Source organism: Puma concolor, chromosome B1, assembly GCF_028749965.1.
Source record: "Puma concolor isolate L17-30 chromosome B1, mPumCon1.1.hap2, whole genome shotgun sequence".
In the NCBI taxonomy this organism is placed as follows: Eukaryota; Metazoa; Chordata; class Mammalia; order Carnivora; family Felidae; genus Puma; species Puma concolor.
Genome location: NC_141670.1, coordinates 135,728,194 through 135,747,772, shown reverse-complemented (window position 1 = coordinate 135,747,772; position 19,579 = coordinate 135,728,194).

Here is a 19,579-nt window from a genome sequence, read left to right as displayed (position 1 = left end):
AATGTTTTTAAAGAATAAGAAACACAAAAGGGAGAGTTTAAAAGAGGAAGAAAGAAAAAGAATAATACTCAGAACCTCCTAGTGGGGAGATCATTCTCCATGGGTCTCTGACATTTCTGCACAACATGCAAGCAGAGAAATGGACTTTTTTTTTCCTGAATTACCTTTTCAGGGATGTCTGTACAAAGAGCAACAGCGGGGATAGAAGGAGTATATCTCTTTAAAGCAAAGGGCAGGTTTGTTTCCTGCACAGTATACTTAAGATAATGTTTCCCTCCAGGGCAAAGATTGGGCAGTTTATCTTGCACCCCCCTTATAATTAATTGGAGTTTCCTAAGCTCGGGGTCCCTCAACTGTGATACAAACCCACTGCTTGTGCAGCACTCACTTGGGCCACTGCACATTTGCAGGGACACAAATGACATGAACATGAAACTTATGCTGCCTGATGTGCTATGAGTAATAAGTCCTTTTACTCTGACCTAGGGTCTCATGTCTTTTGCCAGCATACACAAAACTGTACCAAGTTGACTTGACAGCTTTTGGTTACAAGAATGGGATAGTGACAGACATGACTTACTGGAAGACAAAAGACAAGAGATCCTAAGGACTGAGTTAAGTCTTATGAGAAGACTCTCCAGGACCCAGTGAGTAGTGAAGTACTTACCCAAATATGGACAAGGGGTGATGGGAGGTGGGAGAAGAACTAAGTGTTCTTAGAATGTTTAGACTAAGTGGCAAGTGGCAGGATTGAAACAAATTACCTAAATGGTCGTTTAATTGTTACTCACTCCTTTCTGAGAGGGAAGAGAAAGGGTCAAGGAATCCCAAAGCTGATAGAGGACTTTGGGTAGTCTGAAACATCAAAATTTAGTTTTGGTTGAGCCATGAGTAGCCACCTGGTCAATCAAAATGGAAAGCAAACGTGCTTTGCTTACTGGCATGGAGCCACTCACCCTCTTCCTACACACCCCCAGATTCCTCCTTCCATCCCTTCTACTCTTACGTCAATTACTTTCAAGAGAAAAGTAATTGGAGGTGGGGTTGAGGTCTTTGTGTCCCAGAAAGCATGCTGGGGAACTTAAGGGAAAAGAAGGATTCAAACCTCTATGGCTCTGTTGGACACAGACACTCAAGTCAACTATATCTACCTAATTCTATATGAAAGGCAGTGTTCAGACTCAATTTATATTTGGGTTTTCAGGATTTCCAATATTTGGGTTGGGTCAGGGTTTGCAGTAGGGATGTAATGCTAATATGATCTCTGCAGGGTTTGCAAGATTTGGGTTGGGCAAGGGTTAACAGTAGCGATGTAACACTAATATGACCTTGTCTTCTACGATGTCATCCACTCCTATTTTCCTTCTACTTCTCTAAGAATGCTTCAGTTTTCTTCAATGGCTCCTTCACCCCAGATCACTTCTTCAACTGAAATTCTTTTTGGCTTTTTTTAGGTTTTTGTTGTTGTTGTTATTGTTTATTTCTTAAGTTTATTTATTTATTTTGAGAGAGAAGGAGAGAGCACAAGTGGGGGAGGGATAGAGACAGAAAGGGAGACGGAGAATCTCAAGCAGGCTCTGTGCTGTCAGTGCAGAGCCCTACATGGGGCTCGAACTCACAAACTGGGAGATCATGACCTGAGCTGAAATCAAGAGTCAGTGCTTAACCAACTGAGCTACCCAAGCACCCTTTCAATCAGAAATTCTTAAGGAAACAGGACAGGAGAGTGAAGAAATTAGGTGCTATAATGGGACTTTGAGGGGCAATAACTGAATTGCCATGATTAGAGGTAAGCTGAGATTTTTATATTTCCAAAAGGAGGCATGGGTTAAAAATGAAGGAGGGGCACTGTCTAATGTGTCTTAAGTGTTGATGTTTTCCACAGTTTCATCCTTGATAGCCATTCTTTCTTCACTTTTAGATACATGCTTTCACCTACATTCTAGAAGCTATTTATATGCTCATGATTCCCAAGTCTGTATCTGTAATTCAAAACTCTCTTCAACTTCCAGTCCAGCTTTTTTGCAAATGCTTGTCAACTGGCTATCCCACAGGCACTTCAACCTAATGCATTAAAAAGACTAAAATAATCATATCTCTTTAAATATTCTCTCCTTTCCCATTATGGTTAATGGAATCAATATCCTCAAATCTCCTAATTAAAAAAAAAAACAAAAACAAACAAACCCTCATCCTAGAGGCCATCCTCTTCCTAACCATTTATATCCAAATCCTATCCATTTTCTTTCAGAAATATATCCAAAATACAGCCATTTTTTTTCCCATTTATCTTGCCACTAATTCAGTTTACACTTATGATCTCTATCCTAGACAAATGACATTTTGCCCTATCTGGTCTCTCCCTCACCAGTCTCTCTTACAATCCATTTTTACACTCCTGCCATAATTATATTCTTACCAACAAATATGATTACATCCTTCCCTTTAACAATTTCTCCTGATTTCCCACTAGCTACCCTATAAAAGCCAAGCTCTTTGGGTACAATGCCCTTCCTGATGTAACCCCAATACACTGTTCCAATTTCATTTCCTTCCACTCTCCACCACAACCCTAAGCTCCAAACCACAATGAGCTTCTCACATATCTTTTCAAAACTCTATGCCTTTGCACATTTTGTTCTCTTTGCCTGAAATGCCCTTTTTCTCCTCTTCTTTCCATAGCAAATTCCCATTCTGTCTTCAAAACTATCCAGACTTCATCTCCTTAGTCAAGCAATCCCTGACATTCCTAGAATCTACCACAGCATTCATTTGTTTATTCAATTTATTTCTTCATGTATTTGCCTCTTCCACTAAACTGACTTCTGTTAAGAGTAAAGATTATCTCAAGGTTTTGCATTTTTTTGAGTCCTGCATGCCTAAGCAGAATGTTTTAATGTGGCTGAATAAATGCTTATTGGTTTAATGACTTAATTCCTTATGTCAAATCAGGATCCAAGGATAGCCTTAACTTGGAATCACTTGTTGAGCAACCAAATGCTGGTATTTAACAAATTTCCATATTCTATATTATATAAATTTTACTCTGTGAACTTTTGATTCCTTGACTACCTCCATTTCATTATTTAAATGAACAAAATGAACTATCACATGAAGAAAAAAATAACTTTACATTTCTGTTCCTTATTATAAATTTAAGAGATTTTGTAAGAGAAAATACAGAAACTATTAGCTAAATTAAGGATGAGGAGCACTTTTGAATTATTCTTGCCTCCCTTGGGGTCATAAAAAAATCAAGAATGTGACTATTTGACTAGATATGAATGCATTACTAATTACATCATACCTTATAATATCAAAAACTCCATTTATAAAATTAAAGAGATTAATTTGAAGATAACAAAAGATTATTATATTATATTATATTATATTATATTATATTAATTAAATATATTATATTTTGTTCAGAGTATGGATTTCATTGCTTTGAGCCATAGTATTTCATAGGCCACTGCATTTTATGTAATCATTTTATCACACTGATCAAACACCTCCTATACAAGTGGGAGTTCAGGGGCAAGACAATTCATGAAGAGGAATGGGAAAGCTGAGGCAACATGTGTTTTTATATTAAATGTACCCTGGTCTGTGTCCATAGGTTGATGAAATTTGAAGAACATTGAGTTCTCCACATCCCTAGAAAATTACAAGTTTCTTAAGGACAGAGAGTTTTGTTTTGTTTTTCCTTTTTATTTTCAAGTTTTTATTTTGAAAATTTTTAAAGCATACAGAAATCTATACCCTCCACCTAGATACACTAATTAATTGATCATATAAGTATGAGTATATTTCTAGGCTCTCTATGCTGTTCATTGAGCTATGTATCTATTTTTGTTACAGTACCATACTATTCTAATTACTGCAGCTTTGTAGTGTATCTTAAAATCTGGGATTGCAATATGTCCATCTTTGTTCTTTCTCAAGACTGCTTTGGCTATGGTGGTTCCATACAAATTTTAGCATTATTAGTTCTAGTTCTATTTTTTAAAAATGCTATTGATATTTTGATAGAGATTCCATTGAATCTGTAGGTTTCTTTGGGTAGTATAAACATTTTAACAATATTAACTTTTCCAATCCATAAGCATGGAATACCTTTTCATTTGTTTGTGTCATCTTTAATTTCTTTCATCAGTGTTTTATAGATTTCAGAGGACAATTCCTTCACCTCCTTGGTTAAGTTTATTCCTAGATATTTTACTATTTCGGTGCAATTATAATTTAATTGCCATCTTAAGTTCTCTTTTTGGTACTTCACTATTAGTGTATAGGAATGCAATAAGTTTCTGGATAATAGTTTTGTATCCTGGAACTTTACTGAATTAATTTACAACTGTAATAGTTTTTTGGTGACGTCTTTAGGGTTTTTAATGTATAGCATTATGTCATCTGCAAATAGTGACAATTTAGTTTCTTCCTTACCAACTTGGATGCCTTTTATTTCTTTTTCTTGTCTGATTGCTGTGGCTAGGACTTCCAGTACTATGTTGAATAAAAGTGGTAAGAGTGGATATCCTTGTCATGTTCCTGATCTTAGAGGAAAAGCTCTTAGTCTCTCACCATTGAGTGTGATATTAACTATGGGCTTTTCATATATGGCCTCTATTATGTTGAGGTATATTTCCTCTAAACCTATTTTATTGAGGGTTTTTATCATGAACAGATGTTGAAATTTGTCAAGGATTTTTTCTGCATCTACTGAGGCAATTATGTAATTTTCATCCATCATTTTGTTAATGTGGTGTATTACATTGATTGATTTGCAAATATTGAACCATCTTTGCATCCCCAGAATAAATCCCACTTAATTGTGGTAGATAGTTTTTTTAATGTATTGTTGAATGTGGTTGGCTAATATTTTGTTAAGGATTTTTGCACTTGTGTTCATCAGGAATACTGGCCTGTAGTTTTCTTCTTTTGTAGTGTCCTTGTCTGGTTTTGGTATCAGGATCATGCTTGGCCTCATAGAATGTATTTGGAAGGTTGCCTTCCTCATCTATTTTTTGGAATTGTTTGAGAATAGATGACTCTTCCTTAAATATTTGGTAGAATTCAGTTGTGAAGCCATCTGGTCCTGGACATTTATTAGTTGGGAGTTGTTTGATTACCAATTTGATGTTACTAGTAATTGGTCTTTAAGATTTTCTATTTCTTCCTGATTCAGTTTTGGAAGATCATATGTTTCCAAGAATTTACCCATTTCTTCTAGGTTATCCAATTTGTTGGTATACAACTTCATTGTAGCCTCTTTTAATCCTTTGCATTTCTATGGTATTGGCTGTTACTTCTCTTTCACTTCTCATTTTATTTATTTGGGTTCTCTCCCTTTTTCCTTCATGAGTCTGGCTAAAGGTTTATCAATTTTGTTTATCTTTTCAAGTAACCAGCTCTTAGTTTCATTGATTTTTTTTTCTATTATTTTTTAAGTCTCTTGTTCATGTATTTCTTCTCTGATCTTTATTATTCTAACTTTGGGCTTGTTTCTTTCTCTTTTTTTAGTTCCTTTAGGTGTAGGGTAAGATTGTTTATTTAAAATTTTTTTTGTTTCTTCAAGTAGGCCTGTAGTGCTATAAATTTCCCTCTTAGAAAACTGCTTTCGCTGCAGAGTGTAAAGAGCTTTTATTCATCTCTTCTCCTCTCGAGATAAAACATTCTAAATACATCTTTACTGAATTATCTTGAATGGAATGCCTTACTATTGCTTTACAAAGTTCTAGATGATACTCTAATAAAGTATACTAATATATTATCTGATATAATAAAAATAGCACATGTACATTAAAAAAGAATAAAAAGACTTGCTTTTAATTCTCATGTAATATTTAGTAGAAATAGATAAATATTTTTAGAGGCCAGAGGAAACTGCAAAGTAATTGCTGACATGGTCACTAGAGATGAAAATAATCTACCTCTGTCAAGTAAAAGAGATACTACATAAAACCAACCCTAGGGAAAGGAGAAATATTTTGATTTCAGAAAACAGAATTGTGATTGCAAAAAGAATTAGATGCTGAGCAAAGCAAAAAATATAGTGTTTATTTATTATGGAGACTTTTAAAGTCTGAGATACAAGAAGAAAAACTAAACCACAAGTTGAAAAATATCTTCTAAAATCTGAAAATCCTTAAATTTTTTAAATTTAACAAAATAAAAAATGAAAAACATTTTCATAACATTGTCAAGATAGTCAAGTTGTAAGATGCTCTTACAATTTCCTGCTCAGTCTGTGCTCAGCTGTAACCTCTAGGACTTTTATTTTTTCAGAGTGGGCTAGGCAATGAAACCAGTAAGATTCGCCCTCTGGGTCAGAGCCATTTTAAATACCGTGCTCTGCCCACTCATCAGATACAAAAAAAGCAGTGAATCATTCATCTTGTAACCAAAATTAAGCTGGTTAAGTGCATGGCTATCAACCCTGAGAGCTAATGTTTACATTCAAGTTTTGGGGTAAAGGATAAATCAATTTTTAACAAAAGAAATATGAAGCATTCCATTAATGAAATTCTAACTGGAGTGCAACCAAATCTTTTTTCTTTTTTTTATGGCAATAGTAAATGTTTTAAAGATGTCATTACTTCTTGTTTTCCAGTCTTTCCTGACCACAACCAGTATAAGATATAATAATTCTAAAATAACAACCTCCTAAGTTATGTTATTGTAGAGTAGTTTTACAGCCCGACGCAAAGCAAAATAAACACCAGTAATGAATTACTCCCATGAACCAACCTAAGGAAAGGCTGTCACTAAAAACTAGTACATATTAGAAGCCTAAGAAAGGTAAAACTCTGAGGTATGACAGTTTCACTGCTGATTTATGTCATCCAAGATTGCATCCAACTGAGCAATTATTTAATTAGGAAATAATATCTCAAGAATCTGATTGGCTCTAGTTGTAATCATTTGCAAACATCTAATAAACTGATATTTCAAAGGGTAAAATTGTTCACTTACTCAACACTAGCTGTTGAAATTTAATGAAATTAAAAAATGTTTAGTTTCATCCAAAAGTAGGTATCAAATATTTTTTCTTATTAAAGAACATAGGGATGACTGATTCGTCACAATGTTTCTTTTTGTTTTCATATCAGTTATTTGGCATTCAAGGAACTCAATAAGTCATGGGGAGTGGAAGGGAGGATGCAATAGGAGTCATATTTTTGAAAATGAAATTGCCATTTTCACATACTCTTTCCATTGGCTCTTAAATTCAGGCATTTAGAGAAACGTATCTAATAACATCTTTATCCTAAGCAGAATCATTGTTACCTTGATGCTAAATAGTGGCAATAAATTTAATGTTTCATTCTTCCACCTACTCCCTAAGAAGCAATTCTACACTCAGTCATTCTTTAAAAATAAATACCTGAGGGCACCTGGGTGATTCGGTCAGTTAAGCATCCAACTCTTGATTTAGGCTTAGGTTATGATCTCATGGTTGTGGGATCGAGCTCCACACTGGGCTCTGAACAGTGTGGATGGAGCCTGCTTGGGATTCTCTCTCCCTCTCTTTCTGTCCCTCCCATGCTCACGCATGCTCTCTCTCTCAAAATAAAGAAATAAACATTTAAAAAAATAATAATAATAAAAACACATACCTGATTAGTTTACTGATAACACACAGAGGTAAAACAAAAATAAATAAAGTCTATATTTTTAATTCCAACTGGCTATAATTTCTAGTTTCAAACTAGTATTGTCTTCATTCTTTGATTAGCCTAGATTGAAAATTTAAATATAGAGCACCTAAACAAAACATATTTATGAACCAATTCATAAATTTAAGTCACATAAATCCAGGAAAGTGTATGCTTATTTGATGTTTCAGAATTTCTCCACCAATAAACAAGTTTTTATATTCCATCGACTTCAGGACTAATCATGAATTTTTGTACTTAGTTTGGTGTCTTTCATCTTTGGCCTTTAAAACCCTTTATGAGCCTTAATTAATTCTTACCACACCTCTCTGAGACAGGTTGGTATTATCATCCCCTTTTTATAGTTGAGGAAACGAAGACAAAAAGAATTAGTATGAGATTTGCCCGGTGACATAGACTAAAGCAGGGACTCATTCAGTGTAAGCTACAACACTCCTCACAGATAACCATGCTGCTGGCCTCTTCGTTTCTCCTTCCTATCAGCATCAATGTTTTAACATCCTCAACAGAAAAACTATCTCATTTAGCAACATAGCTAAGTTGAATTGCTTTCTCACTCTGTAAAATTTACATTGCCTCTTGGAAAATTTATTTCATAGCTTTCTCTTTGCTACAAAATGGATTTTTGACATCTTGCAACTAAACGTACAACTTAGTATTCTGAAGAAATTAGAGTAGGCATTACTTACAAGTAGATAGAAAACATTCAGGAAATTCTAGCATACAGTATCAGATCACTTATAAAGACATTTTAGAGCCCACAGTGGCCATTCACCTAAAAATCTTTATGGTAATATTATGATACAACCTCACACAGTGACTCATGTTGGCTTGTCCAGGCTTGCGCTCTTTGTGAACTGAAGACCTGCATAAACCCAGTTACAACTAGTTTCTCTGCTATTGCATTATGCCTCATATTGACTGTCAAAGTAAATCTGCATATCTATTTTTCATTTAGAGTTCAACAGCAAAAGTTTGCAACCAAAATTAGAAAAGAAAACTGACACTTTCTTGTTACTTGTTTTTGTTATTATCACTTATCACTTATTTTTTTATTGAGACATCCCAAAAAGTTCACCTTTAGACTTCACCAGATCTAGTGGCCTTGCTTTTTCTATCCTTCATATGACTAGCATCTCTTACTAAAAGAGATAATGTCCATCTTTCAAAAGAATATTAAAAATCACAGGATTTTTTTAATCTTATGGGTGAAATAGGCAAAAGGGATTAAAAGGTCTGAGCTTACAGTTATAAAATAAATATATAAAATATAACATTGTATGCCAACTATACTTCAATACTTTTAAAAAGTAAATAAAAATCACAAGAATTTAAAAACTATATTTAAAATTACCTTGTCTAGATGGAAATACTTGTTAGGAGATATTTCCATTATTAGATTTATTCCAAGTTTGGTTTGCTTATGCTTTCTGGTTTTCCTAAAATGTCTTACAAGTCAAAAAAAAATACAAAAACAAAAGTCCTATTAAACAATTAAGTTCTATCAGATCACGCTACCAGAAAATGGCCTCTCTCTTCTCTTCTTTCCCCTGAGTGATTTTTTATAACCATTTTGAATAATTTTTATAAAATACAATGCAATGATTACCTTTGAGGAAAAGGTAAAGACAGGAATGGCAAAAACACACCATTTTAATTTTGAAACTTTTGAAACTATACTATTCAAATATTTTATGTTGTACTGTACCTTCATGCCCACTCATCTCCCTTAACATAAAATCATCACTTTTTAAATTTAGGATATTACTAGACACATGATCTGAAGATTAAGCAATTTGTTTAAAAATTCTTCTATACTCAGTTAAATCAGTAAATTTAAAGTTCACTATACGTGTGTGTGTGTGTGTGTGTGTGTGTGTGTGTGTGTGTGTGTAGGTGTATATATATATATATATATATATATAATATGTATATCATTTAGGGAAAATAACAAGACTTTTCAATATGAAAGGATAATTTATTCTATGTCTCAGGGCCAGATTGAGTAAATCTCAATTGCTGGATATTTTAAATATTTTCCAAAGTCCATGTAGTGTGCCATAAAGCTTGGAGAGTGTATGCCCACATAGCTTGGACACGAACATGTTACAAAATAATCTTTCTTCTTAAAATATAAATATGTTCCATTTCCTTAAATGACAGCTTTCAAAATAAAGACACACCTTTCAGTATTTATTGCAACTTATAATGGCATTCTTATTCTAAGGTTTGGATAGAATCAGTTACGCTTGTTTGTCTTACACTCACAAATATTTATTTCTGAAAGTAGTTGATAAACCTGCCTGTTCTATCTGGTCGCTTAGAACTAGGTCAATTTCACCATTTGGAGCTAAACACCATTCATCACCCTTATCTCTCTAACAGCTATTCTGAAGTAGTTAAGTAGTAATATATTGGCATTCCCTTTTTTAACTGATGTAGCAAGCTATAAAATTAGCATTGCAAAACAGAAAGGAAAAAAAAAAAAACCTGTCCCTTAATTCTTATTGATTTGGGGGTAGAAAGCTTGGTAAAGTATTTTCAATTCAAAATAAAGAGCCTTAAAATCATTTTCACACAGTTAGTCAGTGGATTCTTTCCTGCTGGGCACAGGACACCATGGAATATATTTAATGACCAGCGAAAATAATAAATAAAGCCTTTTGCTCTTATAGAGTTCATGTCAGAAACAGAGCAAAGCACATTAAATTCTTCTCACAATACAGTAAAAGCCCTGTTTAATATCCTCAATGACTCTGTCAGTTGCTGTGTATCAGGACTTTTTATGATATGTGTGAATAATATAATGCATAGTAATAGTAGTAATGGCAGTATTTCTACTAATCATTCAGTCATGCCTTAATAAACCAGACTCTCGTATGCTCCAGGCATATTTCAGCTCAGTTTCAAAAGCTCTTTTCATTTTCACTGAGAGCAATTCACAAACCTCTTCTCTCTTTCCCAGAATCAACTCTTCATTGTTGCTTCTCTTGTTGACTTACAGTGAATGAAAAACTGCTCTGACATTATTGAGGTCTGCTTTTTATGAAAAAACTAGTTGTGCTGAAGATAGATGATAGATAGATAGATGATAGATAGATAGATAGATAGATAGATAGATAGATAGATAGGAGACAGAGTGAAATACAATATTAATTAGCAGCAAACACAAGGCATAATTATTTTAAAGCACACAATATGAAAGTGGATAAATTAGATACAAATAGATAAAGAAGGAAACAAGACACAGACACAACCATTGCTCTCAGAAAACTGGCAATCTAGTTAGAAGAAATAGAAATGGTTTCCTCCTTTGCAATTTATGATGAACCATTATTTTTCCCCCATTCTTATTTTTATCACCCTAGTTTGGGCATTTACCACTTCCTGCTTAGATTACTACAGTGGTGTCCTCTAAAAAAAAGGCTAAAATCATTTAGCCTCTGGTAAATCCTCCCACTTGATCCTTCCTGGATTGACTATTCATTCTAACTTTCTTTTGGATAGTATTCACATGAGATTGTATAATTCTGTTCCAAAAGTTCAAGAATTAATACCTTTGGAATAAAGTTTTAATTTCTTAGTCTGGCCTCAGCCTCAATGCTTCTAAAATCAGATGCCAATCTATCTCCTCACCAACTTTCTCTGCTACAATATTCCCACACGTAAGTTAACTATATGGCAAATCATTCCCTATATATGGCACACACTTTCCCATTTTTCTACCCTGGATTATACTGTTCCCTGTGTTTAGCATTCCCTCTGTTGAAATCTTTCCTATTTAAGGTCAAGTTCTTATGCTGCTTCTTTTGTAAAATCTACCCACAATTCCTCCAGCCGAAACTGATAGATCTCTATGTGTGTCTCTGTCTCTGTCCCTGTCTGTCTCATTTAAATGCTCTAAATTCTTTCTTGGTTTCAGTTTATGGCACCAGTCAAATACTACCTTGTACTGTTATGTTTATTTCTTTCTTCCTTACAAGCATATAAAACCCCCCGCATAACTCTTGGCATGTGTCATATATAGTGAGTACTTAGTAAATATTTGTGAGATGCTGCATGAAAACACTGAGAGGAACAAGCAAGTGTGCAGAGATGAGGGCAAATACATAGGTAGAGATAAATGTCATGTAAAGTTTTGTAAAAATAAAAGAAGTGGAATTTAAATTTAATATTGAAGAAAGGAATTTTATTCATAATTGTATCTTGATTTATAGTTTCCTTACAAGAAACTTCTAATTTCTCATGTAAACATTTCATTCATTTCTAAAATATGAAGGAGGTACAAAAAAGGTATTTAGGCCAGTGGATGAAATCATTTTGAAAATTCCAGGAGATGGAGAAATTTCAGAATATCTAAAAAAGAATTTATTCAAAGGAGTGGCATTATTTGCTCCAAGACAAGTAAATGTCCAGATTTTATGTGCCAAAATATCTACTTAATTTTTGTCTTCTATGTTTATGGTATCATCAGGTAAGCAGGCCCATCTGGGATTGGAATAACTGTTCTGATTACTTAATACATATAACCTATTTCCTTCTGGTTTACATAGCTTTGAGGTGAACTATCTCCTGACCACTAAAAAATACTGGCTGTATGGTGCTTTGAAAAAGAAACACAAGGAGAGAAGAGGAAAGAGACTGCAATTGTCAGAAGTAGTACAGGAGTTGTCTCCCTGCAAAGCAGCTGGTCTCAGAGCCTCTTGCTTGTTTCCCCAATACAGTCTTTCTTCCCTCCCTCCCTTAAGATTTAGTACTTGATTCAAAAGGAATTCTAGCTGACCACAGAAAGAAGATAAGAAGTAGTTGTGTAAGGCATTTATTTGCCCATGGACGAAGAGATGAGGAGATACCACCAAATGAATCCTGTTCTCCCACTCCCCATTCCGCAATGCAGACAAGTCTGTGTGATCCTATTCAGGTATGGAGCCATGGGGAGAGATCCTTTCCCCTCTTCCTCCACACTTTAAGGAGATGGATGGAACAAGCAAATGTTCTTTAGGCTGGATTTAGGCCTCAAAGCTCTTGAAGGGGGTGCATTTCCGGTAGGGCAAGATAGTCTCGGGGAGGAATTCTTCAAGTATACAAGGTCAAACTACTCAGGAGAATAACACAATAGAGTATTTGCCTAGGCTTGTGGAACAATCTACATTTATTCAAGCCAGAGATGGTGGGGGAGGTTCAAGGGCCTCCCACACTGGAAAGTGTGCTTAATGGTTTGGCATCCTGAGAACTTATCCAGACTAGCAGGAGGAAGTCTAACCCCACAAATGTGCTTCTGTGAGAATTCTTCTTACATTTCCCACTCCCACTTGAGAACACAGCTGGTTGCGCATGTGGTAGCCAGATGGCTCCCCAATTCACTCAGAATATGAGAAGATGAGGACACAAGAGAATATGGGTCAGCCTCCTACTGTACACTAACAACACATTAGTCAAATCAAACTCACCTATGGACAACTTTGTGTTTTAATAGCTCAGAGCAATACATTTTTATTGATGAAATTCAGAGTGTATTTTTATTTTTATTTATTTGTTTTTTTAGAGTATATTTTTAAATTACACATACACTCATTTCTTACTTTTCTCAGAAGAATAAATCCATGTTAAAATGAAATAAAAGTTTTAATTCCCAGCATTTTTATTACTTTGTAGTGATATTAAAAGACAAGACAGAATACAAATATTAAATGTAGAATGTATTAAATAAATATTTCCTAACACTATGGTCGACTATAAACATGCTCTCAAACACACAAATTTTCTCTAAAAGATAGCACAATATCATAATTGACCAAAAAGTGAGACACACAATACAGGCATTGAAAGATCTTCAAGCTCCTTCCAAATCATTAGAAATGAAATTGTATTTAGTTTGTTGTAAACCAACTCTAAGAGACATAAAGCACAATGAAAGCACAAGTAGATGGATATAGCATTTTTTTTTTTTTTATGTAGCACATATTTATGTAGCAAAAATAATCCAATATTCAATGCTTCAGGCCGGGAATAGATAAGGTTCAGCCTTTTTTTTTTTTTTTTTACAATGCTTGTTGCATATACCCTCCCACCTTTCTGTCTAAGTTTCTGTGACAGCTCACCATTTCCTACATTCAACTTTCAAGTTTCTTTACTTGGCCTTTCTACTCACATTGCTCTCTAACACTTCAAATGTGTCTCCAATGACTTCCTTACGTACATAAAACTGCTCAAGATAAATTGGTCTATGCATTGTTTCCTGAATTTATCATTCACATCGTTCCTACCTTCATGGTTTTGCTCAAACCCTTCCCAACTGTTTTATCACTTTTCCATTACCTTTCTCCCTTTTTTTTTAAGCTATTTTTTTAATGCGTATTTTTGAGAGAGAGTGAGAGTGGGGTAGGGACAGAGAGAGGGAGACAGAGGATCCAAAGCAGGCTGTGTGCTGTCAGCAGAGACCCCAATGTGGGGCTCGAACTCACGAACCGTGAGATCATGACCTGAGCCTGCAGTCCGACACTTAACCAACTGAGCCACCCAGGTGCCCCTCCATTACCTTTCTTGAAGATGCAGTTTAGGGGGCACCTGGGTGGCTCAATTGGTTAAGTATCCGACTTCAGCTCAGGTCATGATCTCACGGTTTGTGAGTTCGAGTCCCGCGTTGGGCTCTGTGCTGACAGCTCAGAGCCTGGAGCCTCCTTCAGATTCTGTGTCTCCCTCTCTCTCTGCGCCTCTCCTGCTCACACTCTCTGTATCTCTCAAAAGTAAGAAAAAAAAAAAACATTTAAAAAAAAAAAAGAAGATGCATTTAAGTGCTACTCTTCCAGGAAGACTTTCCCATCTATCTCCCTACCAACAGATCCACACATATTCATACCTTTATAGAACACCCTTCCCTGTACTCATCTGGCAAGTGTTGTCTGAATTACCAGGTGGTCCTTACTGCATGTTATACCATCCATTGTTGTACTACATATATTCATTCCTCTTCCCAAGGTCAAGGATCAGGTCTACTATCTATTTTTTTTTTTTTTTTTTTTTTTTTTAAAAAGTTGAATTTTTTTTTTTTTTTTTTTCAACGTTTATTTATTTTTGGGACAGAGAGAGACAGAGCATGAACGGGGGAGGGGCAGAGAGAGAGAGAGACACAGAATCGGAAACAGGCTCCAGGCTCCGAGCCATCAGCCCAGAGCCCGACGCGGGGCTCGAACTCACGGAGTGCGAGATCGTGACCTGGCTGAAGTCGGACGCTTAACCGACTGCGCCACCCAGGCGCCCCTCTACTATCTATTTTTATCCCCAGAAACCAGAATTAAAAAGTACTCAATATGGGAATGCAAGCTGGTACAGTCATTGTGGAAAACAGTATGGAGGTTCCTCAAAAAACTAAAAATAGAACTACCCTACAACCCAGCAATTGTACTACTAAGTATTTATCCTAGGGATACAGGTATGCTGTTTTGAAGGGACACATGCACCCCAATGTTTATAGCAGCACTATCAACAATAGCCAAAGTATGGAAAGAGCCCAAATGTCCATCAATGGATGAATGGATAAAGAAGATGTGGTATATATACACAGTGGAGTATTACTCAGCAATCAAAAATAATGAAATCTTGCCATTTGCAAGTATGTAGATGGAACTGGAGCGAAATTAGTCAGAGAAAGACTTCTATATCATATGACTTCACTCGTATGAAGACTTTAAGACACAAAACAGATGACCATAGGGAAGGGAAGCAAAAATAATACAAAAACAGGGAGGGGAACAAAACAGAAGAGACTCATAAATATGGAGAACAAACAGAGGATTACAGGGGGGGTGTGGTGGGGAGAATGGGCTAAACGGGTAAGAGGCACTAAGGAATCTACTCCTGAAATCATTGTTGCACTATATGCTAACTAATTTGGATGTAAATTTAAAAATAAATAAATAAATAAATAAATAAATAAATAAATAAATAAATAAACAAACAAAATTAAAAATTAAAAAAAAGTACTCAATAAATACTGTTACTGATAATAATGTTGATGTGATGCTATGAACCCATAGAAAACAAAGACTAGGGTAGAATCTCTTACAAAATAACTGGCTACAAAAAATACAAGTTTATCTCACTAAAAACACCCTATTCCTTTCCTAAATTTGCCAGATATAAAAGTAACTTACAACATGTTTTCACTGATAATCACCAATTTCTTTGTTTCCTTATGGTAATTACATTCATTTTGATGTACATCTTTTAAGACTCCACTTTTAAATTACCTGTATTCCACATTATATATTTAAATATTATGTAAAAGTATGCTGTCTCATATTTGACAACTCAACACAAAATTATTTCCAGAATTTTTTTAAAGTTGCAGTCATATTGTCAGTGTTTTTCTCCCTAGGTGTATGGTAATTTCTTTATCTATGCTAGCCCATGCTGGTTTGCTTATACCTCTGAGCCTCCTGATAACTCATAATTCTTGAAATGGACAAGAACATACATACCCAAGAATATGTGCTGTGGTTCTCTGAAAACCCTCTATAGCTAAGAAGCGTAATTTCTTAATTCTAGTCTTGACTCTACTACTGTGTCACTTTCCTATCAGTTAAATGAGAATAACAACATCTATTCTTTCCTTACTGTATATTAGATAATAGATACGACAAAATAGATCTGAAAATCCTTATAGGAAAGGTGATACATAAAGTCAAGGTATTCAAGGTATTACTCATTAAGGTAAAAGTCTAAGATAACCAAGACTCACATTTCTTCATTGCTTGGAAAAAAAAAATGGTTTTCTAATGTGCTAGGTTTTATAATGTGCTAGGTAGTGTGTTCCTGGGAACTCAAAAATAAATAAGACCAAGGACAGGTTCCAGATCTCAAAATATAGTAAAGGTAAAGAATTAAACAAACAGAACAGAGGTCAGGAAAATTCACTGCCTGTTTTTGTAAGGCTTGTGAGCTAAGAATGGTTTTTACAGATAAGCATTTGCAATCAGTTTGATGAATGGAAACACTAAATTTGAACTACAAGTAAAAGAAATGGTATCCTCTACAAAAGAATTTCATTCTTCAATAAATGTATCACTATTACAAAAAAATTTGTACTTATTATTTTATTTTTAATTTTGTCAATAAAAAATCATTAAACTTTATTTTCTCTCATTATATAAGTACCTACATAATATCCTTGATTTTGCCTCTTGGCCTGCAAAGTCTAAAATGTTTACTAACTGTAAACTTCACAGAAAAAGTGTGCTGACCCCTGAAATAATTAATTATACTATAACGTGGTAAATATAATGATAGAAAATATAAGTTGAGAATTCAAGTAATGATGAAAATATTGGGGAGGAGCACCTAAATCATCTTTGTGTAATGGTTTCAGGGCAGACTTCTGGGAGAAGATGGCATTGGACTGAGTCTGAAAAGCTAAGTAGGAATAAACAAAACAAGACGGATGGGTCGAGGGGTCACTACGGGTGGTTGGTGGAAAAACTTTAGTCATCCATGGTCATTTCAGGTCCTCAGATAAGCAGATACCCAGATGGGATTAGATATGATTAGTTCTAGGAGTTGATGACTCTTCACTCTGCACCCCAACCATAGACTCGATTCCAACTATAACCAGTTGCCTGATGGTTTTTTACCAGCTCTAGAAGAGCTCTGTGAGTGCATGTAGAAAACCTGACCTGCCTTTAGCATATTCACTGTTCATTTTTTAAAGTTGCATTGTTTTATATAAAAGAGTAAAATATTTCATTTTTTTTAGTGACAGAAATCCATAGAAAATAAAATAAAATTTAAAAACCGGTAAGAGTCTTTGCACTGATACCCAACTTCTAAATATATATTTCCAGTAACAGGTAATGAATAGAACACATGTATATGCTTATCCCTTCTGCCTCATAAACATCACAAAAATTATGGCAGGAAATGGCTTTTTAAAGATATAAAACATTGATGAAAAGGAAAACTGGAGAGAAAAGAGCAGAGAGAACGGTCAAAAATAAATTGACAGCTGCAAAGCAGATGATCAGGTAAGTAGTAACTAACTTCTTAGCAGACCAGAGGCTGAAAGGTAAATGTTTGTAGCTGGGAAAGTCAAGGAGCAAATGAACTCATTATATAAAATCTTGGAAAACCTCAGGAACGAGAGTCACCTAGTACCTCTAAAAGGTAACTACCAGCGGAGCCACAAATAGGAGACTTGGTTAAAAGTCTGAACGAGAAACAGGCTTCTCAATCCCCCAGCTCCTGACAACCACGTGAATCAAGGCAACTACCTTCCCTCAACTCAACGGAAGACTGGAGGTTTACTCTCCAAAGATTTTAAAACACAAGGATTCTAGACTTGAGGTCACTAAGCAAGAAGGGCTAGAGTGCCATAATCAAAACAATGAATTAAATTAAAAATCTGTATGTTAAATGATGAGAATTAACCTGTTCTCCAAGTTAGCTCCCAGAATGCTCGAAAACATTCTGGGATATCTGGCTGGATATCTCCTCATAACACTACATTAAAGCTCAACAATTGATTTCTTGGTCACATAGTAAATTATAATTTAAGTGTATAATTAATTTATACAAAGTCAGCTATATAATGTGTCAGGTCTCTTGTTCAAAAAGCAGGGGGAAAAGTGTCATTAAAAATACTAAAATAGGGAGTGCCTGGGTAGCTCAGTGATCTCAGCTCAGGTCTTGATCTCAGAGTTGTGAGTTCAAGCCCTGTGTTAGGCTCCACGCTGGGTGAAAAGGCTATTAAAAAATAAAAGAATTGAAATAGAAAGTTTTTTTTTCACCCTCAGTCTCTCTTTTGATTTGTCATGGTGTTTTTCTCTTTTCTTTTTTTCTTTCTTTCTTTCTTATTTATTTATTTATTTGGTCATGGTGCTTTTCTTATTTACTAATTAACATTTTTTAAGGAAAGGAAATTGAACATTTAAATTATTTAACCCACTCTTTAGCAAGTGGTGCTGGGAAAACTGATGGCAACATCAAGAAAAATGAACCTGGACCCCTTTTGACACAATACATAAAAATAAATTCAAAATGGATCAAAGATCTAAATGTAAGACAGGAAGCCATCAAAATCCTCAAGGAGAAAGCAGGCAAAAACCTCTTTGACCTCGGCTGCAGCAACTTCTTACTCAACACATCTCCGGAGGCAAGGGAAACAAAAGCAAAAATGAACTACTGGGACCTCATCAAAATAAAAAGCTTCTGCACAGTGAAGGAAACAATCAACAAAAAAAGGCAACCAAGGGAATGGGAAAAGATATTTGCAAATGACATATCAGATAAAGGGTTAGTATCCAAAATCTACAAAGAACTTACCAAACTCAACACCCAAAAAACAAATAATCCAGTGAAGAAATGGGCAAAAGACGTGAATAGACACTTCTCCAAAGAAGACATCCAGATGGCCGACCGACACATGAAAAAATGCTCAACATCACTCATCATCAGGGAAATACAAATCAAAACCACAATGAGATACCATCTCACACCTGTCAGAATGGCTAACATTAACAACTCAGGCAACAACAGATGTTGGCAAGAATGTGGAGAAAGAGGATCTCTTTTGCACTGCTGGTGGGAATGCAAACTGGTCAACCACTCTGGAAAACAGTATGGAGGTTCCTCAGAAAACTAAAAACAGAACTACCCTACGACCCAGCAATTGCACTACTAGGTATTTATCCTAGGGATACAGGTATGCTGTTTCGAAGGGACACGTGCACCCCAATGCTTATAGCAGCACTATCAACAATAGCCAAAGTATGGAAAGAGCCCAAATGTCCATCGATGGATGAATGGATAAAGAAGATGTGGTATAGATATAAATGGAGTATTACTCAACAATCAAAAAGAATGAAATCTTGCCATTTGCAAATACGTGGATGGAACTGGAGGGTATTATG